This window comes from Notechis scutatus, chromosome 4, assembly GCF_049901735.1.
Source record: "Notechis scutatus isolate UNSWTSFEM ecotype Mainland chromosome 4, rNotScu1.2, whole genome shotgun sequence".
Classification (NCBI taxonomy): Eukaryota; Metazoa; Chordata; class Lepidosauria; order Squamata; family Elapidae; genus Notechis; species Notechis scutatus.
Genome location: NC_142012.1, coordinates 140,964,358 through 140,976,943, shown reverse-complemented (window position 1 = coordinate 140,976,943; position 12,586 = coordinate 140,964,358).

Below are 12,586 nucleotides of genomic sequence, written 5' to 3'. Positions count from 1 at the left end.
ATAAACCTGATACTTATGATAAATCTGATACTTATGATAAATCTGATACTGATAGGCCCCCCAATCCTATATACATCATCTCCCAAGAGTTTCATCTATAATGTTATCTGAGAATTTTTTCAAGTCAAAGACCCTCTGATTGGAAACCTATCCACCAGCAACACTTTCTGAAAGATTGGGGCCCATGTGAAACTGATTGTAACTGTAACCTCAACATAAATTTAAATGTATATTATAGTTTGATTCTACTCCTAAAGTCCACTTACAGAATAGCTCCTGACTAATCTATTCTAAAATGTATAGAGATAATTGTTCCTATTGTCTTCTCTGAAGACCTTTCAATGTACAATCATGAATTAAGAAGGAACATGAAAAACCATATCAAATGTGATTGAAAACTTTAATTTTGATGGATTTCAGAAATATATAAATTAGAGTCAATGAGCTATAATGAAGGCAAAACTAAATCTTATGACACTTTACAAGCACATATGATGAATACGCTTTGTCCTTTTCTTTCCTATTCTACCTTAAAAAATAATTGTTATTGCTTAAGGGAAAAAACCAAATTCATATTCTTGAATCATATATAGCAGGGTTTACATATTGCAGACTGCTTTTGCTTTGCTTAGATTTTTGTGACTTTTTACATATCTGACTGGTATTTTTTAATTGAGAAAGGATTGTATGTTGTGTACATTGGGGAGTGGAGTGGAATTACAATTAAGCAACACAAACATTACATCCCAATCTAAACAGTGCTAATGTTGAAGTTTACAATCAGATATCTTCTTTTTTCTTCTTCTTCCTCCTCCTCCTCCTCCATTTCCTTTTTCAAATAAAATTTCACTCAGTCTTAGAAAAATATTCATGAGCTAAAGCTGGCAATAGAAAAATAATTATTTGAAAAACATTCTATGAGGAGAGTTGTGTGCTTCTCTACTGGATGCCAGTTAAAATGAGCTAATTTGTTTTACCAGTAGCTTAAGAAAACCCCAGCACAGCAGCACAACAATTATATCCAGGTGCAAGGACTTAATTCAAGCAATTCTAGGTGGATCCTTGCAGTCTGCATTATGGGCCCCATCCTCAACTGCAGCTTGAAACAGATGCCCTTGAAAACATGATCCAGCCAGCTCTTGAATACCAAGCTTGAAATGCTTTCAGAAAGAACAGAAGAGTGAAATGGTGTTCTATAACCAAAAAATAATCCAAACATCACTAAGAAATATGAGCATTACAAGTCCAAAGAGAATTTGAATTAGCTTCATTGGACTTCCAGAATTTTTTCCCAGCACAAATGCAACATTTAAAATTGACTTTAAAAGTGCTTAAATGCTTAAATCACTTATTTCAAACATTATCATTAATTTCAATGGATATTTTCCAAAATCAAATTTGAGTATTACCTATTTAAATGTGTGAAATAATAATACACGTTTAAACATTAAAGTCATGATTGGGCAATTGTTGTAAAATAAAAGTGGTAATTCAGTTGTCAAATTGTATGTCTCAACAATAGGCTAGTGTTTTAGTTTGAATTTTGAGAGTATGTTGTAGGTGCTTTCACAAATCGACTGTTATGAATAAACTATGTAATCTCAAAAAGGCTCCTAGAGTAGGTAATGCTACCTTTTCACCCAAAAGAAAAATAGTCTGCTTCTTCCCCATTACTGCTTCTAGTCTATCAGGATTGTTTGTATTGCTGAAGATTATCTTCATGGCAAACAGGTATACCACTAGGCAAATTCCTGGACTGCACCAATCCGTCATTTTATTTCTCAAAGAATGTCTGTGAAACCCAGATGCATTCTTATAGCTATGGATAATACTAGGATTTTTGGATAAGTTTTGAAGTTGGTCAGTTTTCAATCTTATAATCAGGACAAGGAGTCTGACACTAAGAGCAGTGCCTACAAGTATTAGACTTCAAGTTCTATCCCCTTGAAACATCCAGTCAAAATGTGGTATTTTGACATTTGAAATGGCATGTTCAAAGTCATCACAAAAATAGCCATTATAATCTATATAATCTATAATACATAAAAGCTCAGAATGTAATATATACCAGATGCGGTATTCAGCAGGTTCTGACCAGTTCTGGAGAACTGGTAGTGGAAATTTTGAGTAGTTCGGAGAACCGACAAATACCACCTCTGACTGGAGATTTTACAGTATCCTTCCCCTGCCACGCCCACCAAGCCACACCCACAGAACCGCTAGTAAAAAAAAATGAATCCCACCACTGATATATACAAGCAAAATATATTTCTTATCTTCAGATGAAACTGGTAAAAGTAAAAAAAAAAAATGGTACAATTATATTGCTTCCATGTAGTCTTTTTGCAAGTAAAGAAGAAAGAAGGGAGGCAGAAAGGAAGACAAGATGGGAGGGAGGGAAGAAGGAGGATCTAAATTGTAGAAATAGAAAAACACAGACTTCTGTGTGAACAGTCATTTTTGAATTTTTATTCATGATTTCCTCATTAAATATCAGCCTGTAAGTTTAGCAAAGATAGTGAGATTTACATCTTCCTTGTAACTATCAACTCTTCCTGTTCTATCAACTCTTTGCATGTAAAATAACTTAACACCTGAATAACACCCCAATGTCATTTACATATAATCAAGGTAGCAGGTAGAATTTGCATAATCAGAAATGCTTGGAAAGATGCCATGCAGAAAATGTCCACAACATGTAGCTCACTTATTCAACACAGCTGATACTCACAAGCCAGAGGATGGCAGCAGTGTGATAGATGATATCAGTCTGTATGTTAGACCAGAAGAGTTTGTTAATCTGGTCCAGGTGGTAGAGATCAATATAGAATCCATAGCCTAAGCTTCTACATTCATTGGTGCCTTTTTCTTGTAGTGTGATATCCACTCACGCTGCACCCAACCTCATTCCAGCATATACTGCATTATGAAAGCAGCCAAGGGAAACTGCCATCTGGAGGTTGCCATAGTTATTGATTCTGTCTCATCTTTGCAAGAGAAATAGTTAGTGGTTGGCTGGCTAGGCAATATACTGACAAAGGTAGCCCAGATATGATAATAGGACTGATTTGCTGTGATTGATCATTGGCTAAGAGTACATGCCATACTGTAAAGTATACTGTGATAATTCCCTGCGTTCACTTACTCAAGTCCTAGTCATCTCTGATCTGGACTTTTGCAAAGCATTCTACATGGGCCTACTCTTGAAATCTATCCAGAAGTTTTAGATGGTGTAAAGTGCAGCAGCGAGAACAGTCTTTAGAGTTTCTAGGATGGCCCATGCTACACCTCTTCTCCACAAACTTCACAGGCTACCAGTCTACTTCCAAGTGCAGTTCAAGATCTTAGTTATGACCTTTAAAGCCCTTACTGACACAAATCCAGGCTACCTGATAAATTGTCTAATCCTACTAGAACAAGCCTATCCTAATTGTGCTAGCAAGGAGGGCCTACTATGGATCCTTTTGGTCAAAGAATTCTAATTATCGATGATCAGTTCTTCAGAAGACCCTCCTCTGCTGTAGTGACCACCTTTTTGAAATTCCTACCATCTGGGGTAAGATTTCCTCTCACACTCCTATCCTTCTATGGGACCCAAAAGACCTGGTTCTGCCAGCTAGCTTGGAGACCAAATTGTGAGTTCCACATCAGAGAGGGGGACATAATTGATGGCAGACTCCACCTCCCTCCTCTTGCTCTCTGCTTCCACCAATCCATCTGTAAGTTATCATATTGATGTATTTTCATTGTTTTCTTTTTTATTGTTTATTTTATTATTCTATTTTTTTATTTTTATGTTGTTTATGCTCTTTTCTTCCTTTTTATTGTTGTAGGTTACCTAGAGTAGCCCCATGGTGAGTTAGCCAACAAATAAATTTAACAAATAATAAATATTGAACCTTGCAATGTAAAAAAAAAAAATGATGATCATAAATAGAAATCCTCTATTCAGGATTATCTTGGTATACTCAGGGCATCTAAAGCCATGGGATGCTTTTTAAATGTTAGAGTCAACTTACATGTAGACCTTTGCTCCAAACATTCCTAAAAATGTGTAGAGTTGCTGTTGCCATTTTTCATCAGAGACACAGTTAAAATGAGAGTAGATTTCATTCTTATGTAGTGAGAATCTCTTTCCAATGCTGCTTTGCTAGCTCAGGAGAAGTTGTATATATTGTATTGTATATTTACACAAAAATATCCCAAAAGATTTTTCTACTGCAGATATACAGTGGAACTCAGCATAATATTTTATATTATGATTTTCCTTCTTAACTAGCACTTATCAGAGTTGTATCAGACCTCAGATTAAACTAGTGATTCATGCTTATTCACAGATAATGGAAGCAATCTGGAGATCTTGAAAACTTGCCAAAATGGGGTCATAAAAAACCTGCCAAATATCCAAGTCCTGAGTTCAGCCAAGCATGTGTGGCTGGTTCCCATGAACATTACAAATAAAATCAAAACCAGTTGGAAGTCTTGTGGTTTTTTTTTCTTTTACTCTACCTCCTTTCCTCCTAAAGCAACTCAACTCTTTCCCTAACCTATAGAAACACTTTGGCCTAACACAGCTTGCCCTTTTAAACCATTCCTCTGCACCTAGAAGAAAATGTGGAGGTTGGGATTTTTTAAAAAAGGTTTTTTGTTTCAAAAATTCTCTTTGCTGGATCCTAAAATTCTTGACAAGGGTGGGAGTGAGGAGAGAAGGAGTAGAAGCCAATAGAAGCATTTTTTTTTCTGTTCCAACGGGATATACATTTCATCCTGAAATCAAAAACACAGTATTCCACCACTCCTAATTTAAAACATACTTTACAGAGGCATATCTTATTCAGCTGAGCCTTTGAAAATCTGATTTAAGGTGCGAATTAGGAATAAAATATATTGGGCCAAATTTGCTGCCAGATATAAAGGCACAAACACATTATGCTAGGTTTACATTTGACTTTGTAGCATCAAGTTTTGCTTGCAATTACTTCAGATTTATAACTCCATTTGAGCAACTGATGTTGCTTGTTTCTTGAGACAAATAGCAACGACAGCAAGTACAGAATGTTCCTTTTCAGAGGTGGATTTAAGGCAAAATCAGTAAGGATAGTCTTTCCACAGCCAAAATATTTTTTGTAAGAGTTTCAAAGACAACCCCAAACTGTTGCCCAACACGTTTTCGACTGCAAGGCCCAACATCTGATGTATTGCGGACAAACTCTGCCCATAGCCTGGAGTTTGATCCTGATGGAGCTTAAGGTTGATTCAGTCTTCAATCCTTCTGAGGTTGGTAAAATGAGGACCCAGTTTTTGGGGGGCAATTGCTTACATTGTAAACTACCCAGAGGGTGCTGTAAAGGGATATGGGGTTGAACATAAGCCTAAATGCTGTTATTATTGCTCCTGATTCTCACCTTGAATGAAAAGGCCAACCTGGCAGTGGAAGGATAGCAGAACAAAGCATGCCAGAGTGGATGATAGAGACTATTGTAGAGATAGAGAGAATAGCCCTGTCTTCTGGTATGTGGGTCTCACTGAGAGAAGGGGAAATGCTGTGTTGTTCCCTGCCTGCCTATATGTTCTTAGTTGAGCTTCTGTTCCCAGTGCCTACCACAGCTCAGGCTGGGAAAATCTCTTCTGGCAGTCTTGCATGGAATCTGAATTGGAGGCTCAACTTTTGTTTATGATACACATTCCAAAATGGTTACTAAATTGTAGAAAATAGTTAAAGAAGCCTTGAATACATCGTTTTGGGTTTTGTTTTGTTTGTTTGTTTGCTGTTGTGTTTTGCATCCTAGAATTTTTTTCTAGGTTTTTTTTCTTTGTGTAAGAACAAATCTCCAGTGTCTATGTGTGTATAAAACAGGGCCATAAGAACATACATTTATAATGAACAGTACAAAAGATAATTATTAGGCAGTCTGCATCCTATGTCACTGTGAAGTGAATGTTAGCAAAAGATACTCTTCAGAATTTTACGAGATGCCAAAAAGCTTCTAGACCAATGTTCCTCAACCTTGGCAACTTGAAGAGATGTGGACTTCAATTTCCAGAATTCCCCAACCAGCCATGTTGGCTGGGGAGTTCTGGAGTTGAAGTCCACACTTCTTCATGTTGCCAAGGTTGAGAAGCAACCTAGGCAATTCCAGGAAAGGCCATAAACATCAATGAATGTGCATCTAACATTAATCCCCACTGGGTTCGAGGTTGGTTGGATGTTATTCAGTTGTTTGATTTTTTACAGAGGTATTTTAATTTGTAAAGAGGAAAACCTTCCTTTCCTTTAGTATTTTAATGTCCACCATCCTATGGATGCCCCAGTCTGACCATTGCCTGGCCAATGCCCAGTTGTCTCTCCAAATTTCTGCTGCCAGATAAGGCTCCTCCCGTCCATCTTTAAGTTTGCAGGAGTTGAGGGATGAAGCCATTGAGCCCCTGGTCAATGCCATTCCCTCTCCCACATCTTCTTTGCTGCTGAGAGAAAAAGAGGGGAAGGGGAAGAGGGAGATGGAGGGAGGGAGAGACAGAGACAGAGAGACAGAAAGAGAGAGAGACAGAGAGACAGAGAGAGAGACAAAGACAAAGACAAAGACAAAGAGACACAAGCAAATATATAGAGACAATCCAGTTGGCAGAACATATTTGGGCTTCCAAAAAGCTTTTGAAAAAGTCCCTCTCAAAAGGCTTGAATATATTTAAAAATTATGGGTCTAAAGAAGTGATATCTCAAGTAATGCCTGGGTAAAGACTGGAAACAGCAGATACTCTAGGATATAGTAGACTACAGCAGATACTAAAAGAAATTGGAGGGCTCTCATGGAGATGAAAGTTGGATTGGTTTCTTTGTGTAGCTGAAATATGCAATTCATTCTGCCTGTGGGACTATATAATTCTACTTCCTGTATAGGTGAGTCACAAGCATCAGGATAGAGAGTCATTTTGTTTTGGACTTTTGAATCTATTGTGTTGTTGAATTTCAGAATCTGTTGGGTGATACTAGGTTCAAGATCTTCCAATATAGTTCACAACTACCCTAATACATTTATGCCTAAAGATTTTATTATTTAAAACATTATGCAAAATGTTTCAGTTTTGAAATATTTTGAGCTTGAAACACTCTGTTTCAAGTTTCAAACCCTTGCTTCATGTTTGAAAAAGGTGCTGACATTTCTGGAAGTGTCTGAAGCTGAAAATATTTCAGATTCAAAACATGTGCAGCATATCTAGAGACAAAGATACCACATATAAGATATTTGGAACTGAATGTTTTCTTTGTGTATAATTGAAATTAGATGCAAATACCATTCCTCCACTTTTATTTGTTTATGTGGTTCCACACATATTGATGCTTTGAGGACCAGAAGCTACAGTCTATCAAATACTGTAGATAAAAGTGTATTGTCTTCTAAAGTTGTTTTATTCTCAAACTATTTACCTCAATTTAGTTTTACTCTTGAGAGGTATATTCTTTCTTACATGAAAGAAATTAAATATTATATTCTTTAGATGTATTAATGAGATGACAAAATGTACATTTTGGGACACATGTATTTAAATATTCTAAAATATATATCCAGAACATTATATCCCTCATAATGTGAACAACAGCATCACCACTGAAAATTGGCACCTGTTGTTTTCAATTGTTCCTTAGGCAGTGGGTTAAGGAAATATTTTTCAAGATATAATTGAAAAAGTAAAGCATTAGCATTCAGTTGGGAAAAACAGCTTGTTGTATATTTTTCCGATGAATTGCAAATACAATTTTAGTACTATTTAATAAGATAAACAATTTTAGCTTCAAACATACTGGTTTTAATTTCAGACTTTTTTTCCTATTTGCTAATATTTCATAAGAGATAATTACTAATGTAATCATTATTGGTCATTGGCCATTAGTTTGCTTCGGAGCGTGTACCTCAGTGGGCAGTAATTACTGCTCAGCTTTCAATAAGATATCATTAACAAAATGAGAAGACCAGAAAAAATATCTTAATTACTGTAAGTGCTGTATTGGTTTCTCTATGGAATAAACAAAGTCAAACAATTAAGATTGTACATACATTTTATTTCATGATATTATGTGGTATATTTGAAAAGAAAAGGCAGAACATAAAGATAAAATCATACATCTTTTTAATCTTTATAATAGTAATGAAAACAATGAGCATAAATTGTTGGCATAAGTACTTTTAACAATTATTCAATCCAAATTCCCACAGAATCAAAATGCCATTAGAATACAAGTATCAATCATTATCTAGCAGATCTTGCATAAGTCTGTCCTTGCACCTAAACATGATGATCTAATCTCCCACTGTAACCAAGTAATGTAACATTAATCCCAACAATACACATATGGGATATCAGAAGAAAGAGATACAGAATATCCTAATCTTATTTGCTTACACAAGGAATTTAGCCATCCTAAATATTACCTAGGAATCAACATCAATCAGTAGAGACACCATTTAATCTAAAGAAGAGTTGTCCTTTACCAAATCCAGAATGGATATAATGTCTAAAAGGATGATTACATTCAAAAATAAAGTAATCCTCAATTTTACAGACAATTTCTACTTACTGTAAAAATATATCTAAGATCCACTTGTGAATGTGCCTGACATGAAACCTTAATCCTATCTTAATGTGAAATAGTACTTTAGAACTATACAGTATGGGAGAAAATATTTACAATAGGCACTGTTAATAATTTAGGCACCCTTCTCATCCCCACTTAGCCTTGATATAATACCAACTTAGATTTCCCATTGCCAAAGGATAGTTAAGTGTATGATGCATAAAAATTTCTACTCACAAAATCAGAACAACAGTCTAAAGCTGAAAAGCAAGATATAGATACAATAATACAATAAAGTACTTACTTTATAAATTATATCAGGGTAAAGAGAATTGGTTGGTTGGTTGCTTGGTTGGTTGGTTGATTGGTTGGTTAGTTGGTTGGTTGGTTAGTTGGTTGGCTTCCTATTTGCAGCATTCCTACCTAACCTTTCTCTGTGCAATTGGCTAAGTTGATATTGATGTAGCATTCTGTTTGTGGATTTCCAAATGGGAATTTCCTAGGATCAGAGCTAGGGCTTTTCCATGCAGTTATGGGTCAATATATTTATAGTTCTGGATCTCTTTAATTAGACTTAAAGTCTAGACAAGACCCCCGTTTTGCAAAAACTACCAACTGTGAGTAGTAGTAGAAGATTTTGGTACAGAGTAGTATGCTTCAGTATGGAAAAGGAGGATAATCCCAACCAACAACTGAGCTACTTCTATCTGCATGATGAGTGGCTTTAAATGCCCTTGGAAGAGTTAATGCCATTTCTAATGTTTCCCCCATTCTGGAGACTTTTTTGTTCTGTGTAGTGTCCATAGAAAAGAAATGGATTTCACATTGTTTCCCTTCATAGGGGAAATGTTGACCTTACAAATGTTCAGGTAAATTCAAAGAGGAAGAAAAGGGAAAGACAAAGGAAACATCTTGGTTGAGTTGGGTGGCTATAGAACTTGAATAAATAAATAAATCTCACTGAGGTAAATAACAGAGAAGAAAGCCAAGAAGGAAGAAAAAATAAAAACCAAAGCAATTCAGCTCATTTCAAAAGGAACTGCACACCATAGCCGTAAAACTTTATTTATTTTGAATTTAATTTAGGGGGGTAATGAAGCCTAGGTAATTAATGGAGGGGAAATTGATTTTAAAGAGAAGGCTGAATTCTGTGGTGAGAAATTAATTGAGATAATAGGTACAATAGGTGATCAGAAATGGGGTGCAAATTAGTTGACTAATTTATACAGGGACATTTGTGTGAGGAATTAATGTGTTCCATGGACCAGAAGTCTTCTAAGTACATATCAATACTTCAAAACTTGCATTCTACAAGAGACAAAGATCTAGTCAGGAACAGCCAGAAAAGCAGGATGTGCAAGGTACATATTTTTGCTTTCAATTATTTCTGATGTTTAGTCATTCTAGTGTGAAACAAGTTTGTCACAGGGGATTCTGATACAAGCTCTCACATGGCACAGTGCCCATTAAGGTCAAATATTACACATTGTTTCCAAACTAGCTAAACTAGAAATGAAACCTAAGTCCTCTGTGATGACATAAATGATCCCTGCCAAAGAAACTGATTTCAGCTTTAGTTTCCAGTCTACATAGCTCTTAAATTATTGTCAAATCCCTCACTGATAGCATAAACTTGCTTATACATGCAGTTCAGCAATAAAGGAAACTATAGACCAATCAGCCTAACATCAATACCCGGGAAGATCCTGGAAAAGATAATTAAAAAACAGTTCTGGCAACATCTAGAAACAAGTAAAGTAATAACTAGCAGTCAGCACGGGTTTGTTAAGAACAGATCATGCCAAACCAATCTTATTTCATTCTTCAACATAGTGACTAAATTAGCAGACCAGCAAAATACTGTGGACATAATATATTTAGATTTCAGTAAGGCATTCAACAAAGTAGGCCACAACCTACTTCTTAGTAAGCTAGAAAAAAGTGGAATAGATACCACCACCACTAGATGGACTCGCAACTGGCTGACAAACCATATTCAACAAGTAGTCCTTAATGGGTCTAAGTCTACATGGAGGGAAGTAAGCAGTGGGGTACCACAAGGTTCTGTCTTAGGCCCAGTACTCTTCAATATCTTCATTAATGACTTAGATGAGGGAATACAAGGGGAAGTTACCAAATTTGCAGATGGTACTAAGCTGGCAGGAATAGCTAACACCCAAGAAGATAGGCTTAAGATCCAGATGGATCTTGATAGACAAGAACACTGGGCCATATCTAACAAAATGAAATTCAATGTAGAGAAAAGTAAAGACTTAACTTAGGCAAGAAAAACCAAACGTACACATATAGACTGGGTGAAACCAGGCTCAATAGCAGTAACTGTGAGAGGGATCTTGGAGTCTTAGTGGACAACCAGCTAAATATGAGCCAGCAGTGTGCAGCAGCAGCCAAAAAAGCTAATGCAATCCTAAGTTGTATCAACAGAGGGATACAATCAAGATCAAGGGAGGTACTAATACCACTCTACAAAGCCTTAGTAAGACCACACCTAGAGTACTGCATCCAGTTTTGTTCACCACATTACAAAAAAAGATGTTGAGACTCTAGAAAAAGTACAGAGAAGAGCAACCAGGATGATTAGGGGACTGGAGACTAAAACAAATGAAGAACGGTTACAGGAACTGGGCTTGGCTTGTCTAGTGAAGAGAAGGACCAGGAGAGATATGATAGCAGTCTTCCAAAATTTGAAGGGCTGCCACAGAGAGGAGGGGGTCAAGCTATTTTCTAAAGCGCCTGTAGGCCAGATAAGGAATAATGGATGGAAACTGAACAAGGAGAGATTTAACTTGGAAATAAGGAGAAATTTTCTGACAGTGAGAATCAATGGAACAGCTTGCCCTCGGAAGTTATGGGAGCGCCATCACTTGAGACTTTCAAGAAGAGATTGGACTGCCATTTGTCAGAAATGGTGTAAGGTCTCCTGCTTGGGCGGGGGGTTGGACTAAATAACCTACAAGGTCCCTTCCAACTCTGATTATCTGTTATCTGTTAATATCTGGAGGGCTACATATTCTTCCCCCTGAGTCTGTTACTGTACCTCTGAAGGCTAATGGGCTGTATGCTTATTTCACTGACTTATTTGTAAAATCTTTTAATGGTTCATTGTTTATAAAACCATTTAATTTGATCTGAACAAGTTATTCATTGTTCAAGTTTTCACAAAAATCTCCAAATATTTGGAAACTCTAAAGATTGTGCCTCTTCTCCAAAATGAACATATTAAAATGCATCCCATATTCTCCTTTCAGAGAGCTCTATATTTGAATGAATTATGTTGAGTAAACAAGGCAAATTTGGTGCATGCTTCATCTTTAAAATAACTTAGCTTTTTTAATGCTCCAATATAATAACCATCCAAAAAACTAGTCAGATTAAGACCAATTTCCATATAGAGTTATTCTAAAGATGACTGAGGATCAATAAATTGGGGACCAATCAATCATTATATATTGACATAATATAACAATATTGGATTTTACGACAAGCAACATACTGAGCCAATGTGGTGTGGTGGTTAAAGGAATGGACTAGGAACATGGGATGGAAATTCTAGTTTTTGGCTATTGAATTTCATTGGATGACTTTAAGCTATTTGCTCTTTTTCAACCTAGTCTCAATCACAGCACTGCTGTTATGGAGAAAAATATACTATCCATAGATAGACTAAAAACATATATCTAATAAAAATACTATTAAACATAATATTGATATTAAAATATTAAATATTCATGAAAGGGAATGATAGGGAGTATCTACATAAAAAATAGGTTTTAATCTTTATGACTTTATCATAACCATTTTATCGGCAACAATCTGGGAGTAGCTGTGTCCATTTTGGCAGCAATTGTCTGAAACTCTCAACATGATCCCAGAGTTTTAAATGTTCCCACTAAGCCAAAAAAAATTTGAAAGAGGTGATGGGAACATGAAAGGTAATGATTGTGGAAACAATTGTGATTTAAAATATTGTATTTAAAAGTGCAAAGTTTTTTT